An 11500-nucleotide genomic window follows, 5' to 3' on the forward strand; every position below is an offset into this window, starting at 1 on the left:
CAAACGCTTGCGTTCAGCGTTGTATGCTCGTCTCTTCGCAGCCTTGTCTTCTGCATCGCTCGCTGTTGAGGGTGGGGTAACGTTGCCTTCAACGAGTGGTGGGACGCTGCTGCTGGCTTGTGCCCCAGTACTGGTTGAAGGTACTGTTGCTTCCATCGCTTCTACTTCGTCGGAGCTCCGTGGTGGGACACGAGTAACGTGGATCGAGCATCAACTAAGGATCGCAGTTGACTGAATTCCGAGCGCGCGCTCCGCCGCTTATATACACAGCGCGCGCAGTATAAGAGGGGGAGGAGTACGCGAACCTATCTCGTGATGGATTCTTTGGTTGGCCAATCCCTAGGGGCATCCTGCCACAATCAGCATCAGAGGCACTGCGGACGGGGCTGGTTGAGCTGCAAGGCGCGTGGCGCTTCCCGCCGCAGCTTTCCCACTGGAAATTCAGCATCCCCCTCTAAAGTTTTCAGTTCGTCATTTCCGTTGACGTTCAGCTTCGCGTGCCTTCGTTGTATCAGTAGCTTCTTGACGTAGTTTGAATGAGTCAAGGACATAAGGCGCATTCGTAGCACTTGTTCCTGTCCCAGGTTTGTAGCGTAGTGGGAAGAGCACCGCGTACCTTTCGTTGCGGCCAGAGAGTCGTGGGATCGAAACCGGGCGCCGCTAACTATTTCTTTTTTTTATAGTGTAGTATCGCGGAGCTGTGGGTGTAAGGAGGAGAGTTGCGCATGCGCAGTGAGCGTGTGGACGGCGCCGCCATCAACGACGCAGGACCAGGAGAGCCTAAGAAATGCTCCTCATTTAAAACCCGCTGAGACACGTGCAAGCGGCCGGGAACAAGCCTCTATGAATGCGGCCTGTGCCGCCCGTTCCCACGATTCTCGTCCAAGACCGGACAGCCACTCAAGCCAGCTGAAACGGTGCGTCCCCAAGATTCTCCGCCGTTGACAGGCGATGCCACGTTAATTGGACCGTGGGCTAGAAACAGCGCGTAGGAACAAAAGGACACGGCGCCCGGCTCAGGCGTCGCCTCTGCCGCGCCCATCCCGGGCCACAACGCGCACACCCTCGCACGCCTCCACTCCGCGCGCGCACGGGCCAACAAAGAGAGCACTTTCCCCCAAATCGACCGCTGTCCCGCTCCAGCCGACGCATGCGGCTAAAAGGAGGAAATTATTCCACGTTTTGATTGGCTCCTGAAACCACTGTCAGTTGGGGACAAAAGTTAGGGACATTTAGGGAATTTGTTGTTGCAGCGAGCGGCCTCGCGCGTAGCCTCCTAGGGAATTCCCTGTAAGAAGCTGAGTGCCAGCGCATCGCTTCCTCTAAAAAGAGGAGGCGATGGCCGGTGTCAAGCAGCAGACGACGCAAGAAACGGCTGGAACTGACGCTTCCTTTTGTAATTACTTCAAGTTTTACGGGTGTCTGGCTGAAGGATTTTTTTTTTAATGCGGAGCGTGCCTGCCTGACCGTGTCCATGGTGTCGCCCCGAGTTTGTCCTGCGCTGGTTCCTTTATTCTCATAAACTATCAACATTTCTTTCTCCTCTTACTGCTGCCCCGCACCAACCAATCATCAGTCTTGGAGGACGTCTTCTTCATTATTTCTCCGACACTTAATTACCTCTGCGTTTAAGTTTCTGCTTCTTTCAAGAACGATGAGAAAATCAAAGCGAAATTCCGTTCACGGTTGTGAGATTTCCTACAAACGCGCGTGTACCCGGGAGAACAGTTATCGCAATAGCAGTTTTACGTGTGCAGTGCGCCACTTTTAAACTAAAAAGAAACGTAGGATGAGATATTGCCCCTTCAAGTCAGTTTCCAGATGTGGTCATTCCAAAATGCACATTTATTGGCGATATAGATGGTAGCGTAGCTTATTTAGTAGCTCTAGTCTAAACAAATTTGTGTTATTGCAGGATGCTTGATTGCTATGACACTAGCCCTTTTAGTAACCGATGTAAAGCAAGCATTAGATTGCTTCCAACTTACTGGCTTCAAGAACAGATGTGAAGGCCAGAATTAAAACATGCAAAATATTTAGAACCTGCTGTTGTAAATGAACCTGCAGTGTAGCATCTCAATATTTAATAATGTCTTCTTGTGAAGACCTTTACTATGTTCCTCGGACAAATGACTTATAATTTTACAGCTTGAGAGGTACAACTTGAAATGGTTGTGAATGTTGGCTACCTGGCAGTTCGTTTAAACTGCAGCATAAATACCAGATAAGTGACCAGGGGACGATGACGTGCAAGTGCTTGGGTATTGTCCTCCATGTTATTTCCACGTTCCTGCACTATGTAAAAGGAATATACCAAATGAAAGAGACAGTTTTTAGCTTTATTTATTCCCAGTTTCAAGGCCATAGAAGACGACAGATATCAGAGGTGCCCAGCAAAAATTTTGTAGGTGCATCCAGATGCTTGTTGAGACCTGTGTCACTGAAAAGTAAAAGAGAAATAGCATTTTGAAAACTGTTCAAGCACTGCATATATTTCCTTAGGAGCATCCCATTCAAAATTCAAATGAGCAAACAGCTTAAACACAGTACATGCGTGTGGACACTGACGATTCTGCTGTATCTTTTTTCCTTTATTTTTTCTTGTATGCACGTGGCAGAATTCTCTTATGTTATTATTCTTCATTTAATCTGCTCAGGTACCACACCCCCCATTAATGCCCGTTGGGCCATAAGGGTATCTTGAATAAATAAACATAGGACACCAAATACATGGCGCTGCATCTACAAATAAACGTTCCTGTAGCAATTAAAAACTTTATAAAATAAATAATAGAATGGCACATTTCCACACATTTCCTAATACAAATAAATACATGGCCAACTCCAGCTTTCCTCAAAATTTTGTATACCAGTTTTTTTGAACAGGCAATAAAACTGTAAACATCTTGAAAACAATTTTATTCGCCCGTAAATTACAGGCAGCTTAACTTAGGTGTCGCAGAAGCTGTCGTGCAACGATGACTTACTTGCTCGTCTCTATTTTTCTGATTTTGCCCTTCTACAAACAAGTCACATCCTACAGTTGCCATAAGGTTGGTCGACCTGTTAACATGTTACAAAAAAGAAAGCTATTGGGGCTCTTTAATTTACAGTCTCGGACTCACCGCGGGCTCCCCGAGAAGCAGTCCGGCATTCGATTTTCCCATGTATCCCTATGCACTACCGCAGTGAGTCCAAGAGTGTAAATCGAAGAGCCCCATTGTATTGTGCTTATTTCTAACACTACTTTAAAGTTCTTACTCTCACTCCTGTGACACCTAAGGCTGATTCAGCTGGAGAGCACCCCTATGTGGGCAGCAAGTTCTATAGTGGTCCGAAGTGGCAAAGATTCGGCAAAACAAAACCTTTTTCGGATGTAAGGATGATGCTCTGCCATCTGAGTGCAAGGGTGGAGATTGCTTCACTTTTGCACTTTAAATGCATTAATCACGACTAAGTTCAGTTAGGTGTCCTCGAAATTTCAGAGAAGTGCCGAGCAAAAACTGTTTTGAAGAACTCAGAAATACTGATGGCCAGAAATGGGCGGCTGGGCGGCCAGAATGTTACGGTCTCTCTTCACCCCAAACTAAAAACAAGTCAGCTTAAAACAAGTAAAAAATACCTTAAAGGAGTAGCACCGCTATTAAACGTTCATAGCATGATTAGGCTCTACTTAAAGGGGTACTTGAAATATCAAAGCTGAGATAACTATGCAAAAAGTTTCCTTTGTAGCTGCAGATTTTAGTAGCAACCATTCAGTATAACATATTTTAAATCAATTTTAATATTTGCATGCACAAGAAAGCTCCGAATGAATACCCTTTCGACACTGGCATAAGCAAGATACGTGGAGTGCCTCGCCATGCAGTTCGCCCCAAACTGCCGACATTAGGGCTCCAGTGACTTAGCCAACACACTGGCTGCTGATGGTGCACGCTGCACTGCCTTGTGAATCATGTCACAGTTTTGGGACTGATATCGTGCGGCCTAGACGCGTGCGGCCATGGCTAGCTTGGGCCACTCTAGGGCGCGCATCCAGTCTGACCATGATGCAATGAGAACAGCGACATCAAGAGTGCCATTCTCTCATGGCGGCCGCCTTGGTGTTCGTTTTGTCCAAGCCGAAACTGGCACGAATAAACAATTGCTCAAACTAATTATTTACCCCGAGGTTGACTATCTAATGTTCCATTCTATGATTCCTGGGCTGGTAGGCACCCATAGCAATGGGAAAAATGTAACACGAAAATTTCATACCAGTACTTTTTTATAATATTTACATAGACACATGAACTGCATGCTAATGGCCCTTTCTGCCAGTTGTTGCCCCCATCTGTCCACCATTCCTCAGCTGAGCATGAAAGACTGGTACAATAAAGTGTCAAGTTTAGATTCGACAAGTTTGCAAGCTCAGTGATTCACATTGAACTTTTTGTGATCTTTCTTGACAAGGATTTAACCTATAACCACTCCTTCCTGGCTTGGCTCATGTACAATGCTTAAGCTTCACGCACATACTGTACTTGGTACAGTTTCATTTACTACAGTGAAGCTTCCAGCCTCTCCCTGATGTGTCTGTAGTCCAATCAAAATGCACTGCAGGAAAGCCAACTTTTTCTGATGAGGACGATCATGGGTGAAGTGAAAAAACATTAAAACGCTTCCCGCGATCTCAACTGAACCTAGGTCCCTCATGTTATGAAGCTGACGTCTATTCCATTGCGCCATTCCAGCACAGTCGAAGCAATTTGGATTTGCATGGACGTGAAAAATTACACAGAAAATGCACACCTCCATCTAACGACAATGGTTGTACACTACGGAAGGTCATGGATTGCCTGCATCAGTAAAGCTCAAGAGAGCACAACTGCAGTGCAGCAGACCATCCTGATAAGGAACAGGTGCTCAGTACTGTGCTGGTTAATTTGGTGTTGGACTTGATTTTGCAACGCTTCATGTCCCCCATTTTTTTCGTTTCAGCAGATGGGCAGTTGATTTTTTATTATTAAGTCTTCCCCTCAGTAACTAGGCCACAACTACATATTTGGTTGTCATACTACCAGGGTGGTCTGCGAACACACGCAGTCTGCCAGCTGCTAATTTAGAGTGTACCACAAAAACAGCCACTTCTGGAGGCATTCACCTGCTTTCCATGGGTACCCAGAAAGGATGTAGACCAAGGCTTGCCCTCCAGGCCCTGCACCAACATCGTAGGGGCCAGGTCCAAGCACTTTTTTTTTCCACTGGAAGCCCTCTTATGCAGATGCTGCAGGAACAGGATTAAATGCTGAGTCAAAACAACTGAAAGTTGGGTAAGCTAATAATACATCTTTGGAAAACAAAATGCGTAAAAGATGGCGACGTGGAAAAAGACCACACAGGAAAACCCACTACAAGAAAAAGAACACTCGGCACATGGTACTGTGTGTTGTTTTCTACAAAAGCAAAATAAGAAATCTCTGCTGCATTGTTAATAACAAGGATCATCCGAGGAAAGGGAAAAATGAGTGCAGTGTTAACCATGTGCAGCCTTTAGTTCATTGTGCGATTGGCATGATTTGCAGTATTCCGTTGTCATGTAAGTCCATGTATATGGGCCAGACAGGACGCTGTCTAAGTGCCCATCTCAGAGAGCATTTGTTTACGATCACAAATTCAACGGGTGCAAATCTTCCTGCGAATTATAAAAAGTGTGGGTGTCGCCCTTTGTTTGATGAGACTGTGATGTTGCACAGGTATAATGATCAGATTGTTAGGGAACGGGTTGAGGCCTTCTTTATCGATGAACATAGTAGCAAGTGTGTCAGCAAATCGTCTATAACTCTACACGGGCAGGAGCACGCACTAATCGGCACCATATTTCTTCAATCTATTATTTCTTTCGTGAATAAATTTCGTGTTTTTCAACAAAACGGCAGTAGCAAGTAAGTGCTTGTGTGTGTCCCTCCTGCCTGTAATCGTTATTAATGCGCTTTCAAATTTTCAATGGCTTCATGGCCTGCCACATACTATTTGTCCCATACACAGCTTCTTCCATTCACCTTCAATTTACACTTTACTGACAGTTGCTCCTGGTGCCTCCTCATAAAGGGCCCGAAATGCCGCGTAACCTTCACAGCACTTCGGTTGATCTGATTCTGCCGCAGTCATTTGGTCTATCCTTTCTCTCTCCCTCTCCCGTCTTTTTTGGCTCGCGGTTTCACGCTTTTTTTTTTCCTTTGGCCGCGATATCCTTACGTTCTCTGTACAGAAGCGACGTTTCCAATTCCTCTCCCGCAACGCAACTTAACTGCCCGAAGAGCTAGAACTCTGATGCGTGCTACTCGCGAGATTAACCCTATCAAACACATGCATACTTACGATCGAGGCACATGTACTTCAAACATCCAGGACAGCGCCTCGGGGAGTACACGCCACCGGTTCGAATAAACTTGAGCAATGTGATGGGCTCCTACACAAAAGGAACAACAACGAAACGCTTGAAACTGCGGCCGGAGTGTGTAAGGACATAGCATTGTAATTTGAATTTAGCGTGTGCTCCATACTTGGGCGAGAAACAGGGAGTGGGAAAAGAAACCACACGTACGTTGGATACACGAAGCAAGTGTTGGTTTGCGCGCCAACGTCTGGTTTGTCGTTTTCCACTGTGTCTGTTCCTCGCCCAAGTATGCAGCGCACGCTAAATTTGATTCAAGATTATACAAAAATCGTTAACATCACAATACGATCGGGAATGAGAATGACAGCTAGGAGGCCGAGCTAGGCGACCACGTAAGCAAGAATTCACGCAGCTTTAGGGTACATAGTACAATAGTATAAACACAAAAACTACAACAAACATAAACTAACGATGTTACTGACCTTGCTGGGAAAATGAGCGCATACATGCCCCCTTTTCCGCTCTTCCGTGTCTGTGACAGCAAACGCCTGAGACCGGCATGGCTGATCTACGCTGAGCTCAGGCTGCAAGTCTCTCTTGAAATGTCGCAGTAGGTATGTCGGATAGGGAGATCGCACCAATACTAGCATTCACGGTATATTCACGCATCTGCAGCTTCATTTGGTAGCATTCAACACAAACACACGCTGGGTAGTGACAGCGCAAATCGTTCACTCGGGGGACCCAGGGAAATGCTGCGCCTACTTCGGCGTTGTCCCTAGGCGCTCAAAAACAAGTCAAGTGACGTCACGATTTGATCACGTGACCCAAGGATTTCTTTCCTCCTTTTAGCCGCTTCGCCAGCCGACAGCTTCAAGCCTCCCCGTCATCAGAAGCGCGTCGGGCCAATTGGTTTTACAACCGTCCCTCTGGCTAAACGCGCGTGCAGGCGGCCCCCTAAGAAACTGCTCCGACCATCCGACCCACGCTTTCCCACGCTTACTGTGCTTTGGAACACGCCGTTCAAAACAACGCCACAGCCCAGCTGAGGCTCAAGACAATTCGTGTTCACGCAGGCGGCATGATCCAAAGGCCGTTCGCTCTTAGCAAGCTGGCTGCTATAAAGCCCTTCATGCGCCTCTCAGGAAACCGCCGCTTCCAACGCGTTCGACTTTGCAGCGTCGCTGGCGGCTGGAACCCTTACAAGCTAGCGTATAAGTCTTCCGGTAGCCATGATGAATTCGTGATGGAGGAAGTATATTTCTTTGCTTGCTTTGCCAAGGCAAAGCAAGCAAAGAAAAGGCAATTGCGCTCACTCGAAATTAATAAAAAGGGGCGTGGCCATGACATGCATCAAAACATCCTTAAACGAGCCGTGCGCACACAAGGTACAAGACGCATTTAATGAACACAGAGCCCGGCTGAGCAATGCGGGACTCTCTTCTGCAGTTGTCTCTCGCATTTGCGAAGCATTTCTGCAAAAATTAAACGAAAACCGAAGGAAGGTGACGCGCAAACGAAAATAGAAAAAAGAAAGTTCATGTTATCCCGTATTGGCACAGGATCTCGCATAACCTCAAAAAAGTAGCTCGAAGATACGATGTCAATGTTGTGTTCAGCACGCCTTGAAAATTGGCGAAGGCTTGCCCTATGTTGAAGCAAAGGAAACGGCAATCGTGCTCCAAGATACACGGCGAAATATACACAGAATGCACCATGGGAGTTGTCCACGAGATTCCCATGAGTGATAACAATTCTTATATTGGCCAAACAGGCTGATGTTTCAACGACAGAGGAGGGCGCTGCGGTCGTTGAGGTGAGCAGACGTGCCTCACATCGGCTCCGCAGATTATGGTCCACTGTGCCGAAAATTCTTCACGAATTTGGGAATCCTTGGTTCGAGGACATCCGCGTTGACGCAGCGATCACGCCGACACCGAAATTTGGTGAGCCGGACCATTTTTCACCAATTTTCGGACTTCGAAAGTTCTTCCGACGTGGCCCGAGCGCTAAGCCTAACGAGGCCTAGCACGACTTCGGGCCGCCGAGCCCCGCCGCTCGCTCCGCTCCGACGGCGATGACGACCACGACCTCACACTCTGCGATGGATACGACCACCGATTTGGAGTCTGGCCCCGCGCTGGGCTTCCGAGACGGGCGGACGACGATCACCGTTCACGGGTCCGACGAAGACGACGGCACCCCGAACGCCCAGGCCGGCTGGATCCTCGCAACCCAGCGCGGCCGACGATCACCCACCGGCACCGGAGAGCCACGTCAGCACTCGTCTCCGGCAAGCCCTGCCAGCCAAGGTAGGCTGACTCCCGCTCCTACACGGGCCCAGTTTGCCCGAAAAGTGAATGCTACCATCGACAAGGCCGCCCGCATGCCACGCGACACGGCCCGCGACGAATTCAAGATTGTGATCCGCCCCCGCGGCGGACTCATTGTTGGAAAGACGAAGCCCACCGACCTCATGCGAGCTATTGCACGGGCGGCGGGCATGGAACCGCAAGCTTTCACAGAAGACACTGCATGTCCCAACGTCGCCCAGAACATCGTCGTCGTGAGCACGCCGAACGACGCGAGAGCACAGCGCTAATCGACCATTCGAAGCATCACCCTCGGCACGCAAGTGTTCGAAGTCTTCGAATACCACGCAGCACCAGACAATACCGTCAAGGGAGTCATTCGGAACATTTCACTCGAAGACACCCAAGAAGACATTCGCCGCTACATCATAAACAACTACAACCCAACAGTCATCGACGCGCACCGCATCGGCTCGTCCGAGGCTGTCGTCGTACTGTTCCAGGGAAACAAGGTGCCCATGTACGTGAAGTACGCCGGCGTCATCATTCGCTGCACTATCTACAAACAGCACAGAGAAGTCTGCAAGACATGTGGACAGGTCGGCCACCGTAAGGACGTGTGCCCTACGCCCAACCTGAACTTGTGTTTCGCCTGCGGCAAGACTAACCCAGGCCAGAACCACGAAGAGGAATGTAAGCCGCACTGTAAGCTGTGCGGCGTTCGCCACCCCACCGGCGACAGACACTGCAAGAATCGTTTCAAGGTGCCCTTCCAAGTGAAGAAGCGCCAATGGGAAACCAAGACTGCTGCGGCAATGGAAAAAGCCCGACCTCCTCCGCCGCCGGCGCCGAAGGTCAGACTTTCCAGAAAGGACGCGTTCCCGGAACTGCCGGGAGCGAACAAACAACGCCATCCATCACGCTGCGCGAGCCGCGATAGGTCGCGCAGTAAGTCACGAGGCCCGGTGACGCACGACGCCACGTCATGGGCCAAGGTCACAGCTGCCGGGGGTGGAGCCAAGCAACCGGCTCGTCCACGCTCGTCCAGCCGCGGCGACAGCAGAATACAAACGCTAGAGAAGATGGTGCGTGATCAGCAAGACGTGATCGCCAAGCTGACTAAGCAATTGGAAGAGATCCTTATCACAGGACACCGTACGCCTACGACATCACCATGGGTGCTTGGGAAAACGCCACAACCGGCGTCCCTCACCCCGCAACATCTGCAACAATCGCCCAAGCCGAGCCGAGCGCCGGTCATCCGAACGAGCGCCGCTCAAGCGCCCCACCAACCACCACAACAGCACACCGCTACCCCGGCGGCACAAGTTACTACAATAGAAGAAGAAGACGAAGACATCGAAGAAGAAGCCGATCAGGAGGACCGCCCTCCGCGCTCTCCACGGTCAGTCAGCTCGCTATCGCCACCGCTCACACCGGGCGGTGTCAGTTCCGCAGTACGACTCCGCCGTCTCTCGGAACGAGTGGACAGCATAGAGAAACGCATGGACAAGCGCTTAGACGCGCAGAACGCCAAGATCGACCAGCTCGCTGCTCGACTCGATGAGACCAACGCGCGGCTCGACGAGACCAACGCGCGACTCGACCGCCTCGAACAGTTCCTTTACGAGAAGCTGGGAGCCCCCAACTCCAGCACGGTCAACTACAACCCACTCGTATCCCAACAATCACCATGACCAGGTCCGCCCAATCAAGACTAAAGATATGGCACTGGAACGCTAACGGCCTCCAGTGCCGCAGGGCGCTCCTACAGCAACACATACAGACCATGGACTCTCCGCCGGACGTCATCATGCTTCAGGAAACACACATGGAACGTATGCCAACACTACCGGGCTACCGAACGCACGCTACACCTCCCAGCGCTCGCACCAGTACCAAGGGCGCGGCGCAGGGAGTCTGCACCTTCGTCCGGAAAGGCATCACCCACATACCGCACGACCGCTTCCTCGATCACGACACGGCCCTCGAGCTATGCGCGACCGAGATCGTAGTCGGCAAGAAGACGCAAGAATCACTCTACATGATCAACGTGTACAGTAACCCGCAACACCGCAGTCAGCGGTTCCGAACGCTGTTCCACAAGACCCTGCACAAAGCCTCGCGCCACCCGATCCTCATCGCCGGCGACTTCAACGCCCACCACAAAGAGCTTGGGTACGGACTCACCACGGCCAAGGGCAGAGACCTGCTCGACGAAGCCGTGGAAGCCGAATTCACGCTCGTCACTGACCCGCTACAGCCGTCCCGCATCGGCACCTCAACCGCCCGAGACACCAATCCCGACCTCGCCTTCGTACACCTGCCTGACGGCAGAACGACGAGCTGGCGAAACACGGGCCACAACCTCGGCAGTGACCATTACATTATCGAAGTCGAGATCCCCCTGCGAGTATCGGGAACCTCTACCGCCAAGTGCACTCACAAGCTGGTGGACTGGCATGCCTTCCGTCAGCAAGACATCGCACCGACCATCGACGACATCGAGCGATGGACGCGTTGCCTGGTGGACGCCACGAAGCGAGTCACCACGGAGATCGAAACGGACGACTCCATACCGAGCATGGACCCCCGCCTGGCACACATGATCGAGGCGCGCCGGTCCCTACAGCGGCGATGGAAGAAACACCGCCACCACGGCAATTTACGCAAGCGGATCGCCCGCCTCGGTCGCGAGATCGAGCAATACAGCCGACAGCTCTGTACCCAGCAGTGGCACGCGATCTGCAACGAGGCCGACGGACAACTCCACGCGAGCCGAACATGGAAGCTACTTCGCCACCTCAAA

General features: G+C 50.5%; 1 long non-coding RNA gene across 1 annotated transcript; it reads right to left on the bottom strand.

Annotated features, from left to right (window-relative positions):
- Positions 1-2318: 2318 nt before the first annotated feature.
- On the bottom strand, positions 2319-7231 carry LOC144161846 (uncharacterized). The gene is made up of 4 exons (XR_013320503.1): positions 6862-7231; positions 6361-6451; positions 5144-5266; positions 2319-2440 (listed from the first exon to the last, which is right to left on the bottom strand). It is a non-coding gene; the product is annotated as an uncharacterized LOC144161846 (long non-coding RNA).
- Positions 7232-11500: the final 4269 nt, after the last annotated feature.

Source organism: Haemaphysalis longicornis, unplaced genomic scaffold (genome assembly GCF_048455015.1).
Source record: "Haemaphysalis longicornis isolate Haplotype H1 unplaced genomic scaffold, Haemaphysalis longicornis Haplotype H1 scaffold_12, whole genome shotgun sequence".
In the NCBI taxonomy this organism is placed as follows: Eukaryota; Metazoa; Arthropoda; class Arachnida; order Ixodida; family Ixodidae; genus Haemaphysalis; species Haemaphysalis longicornis.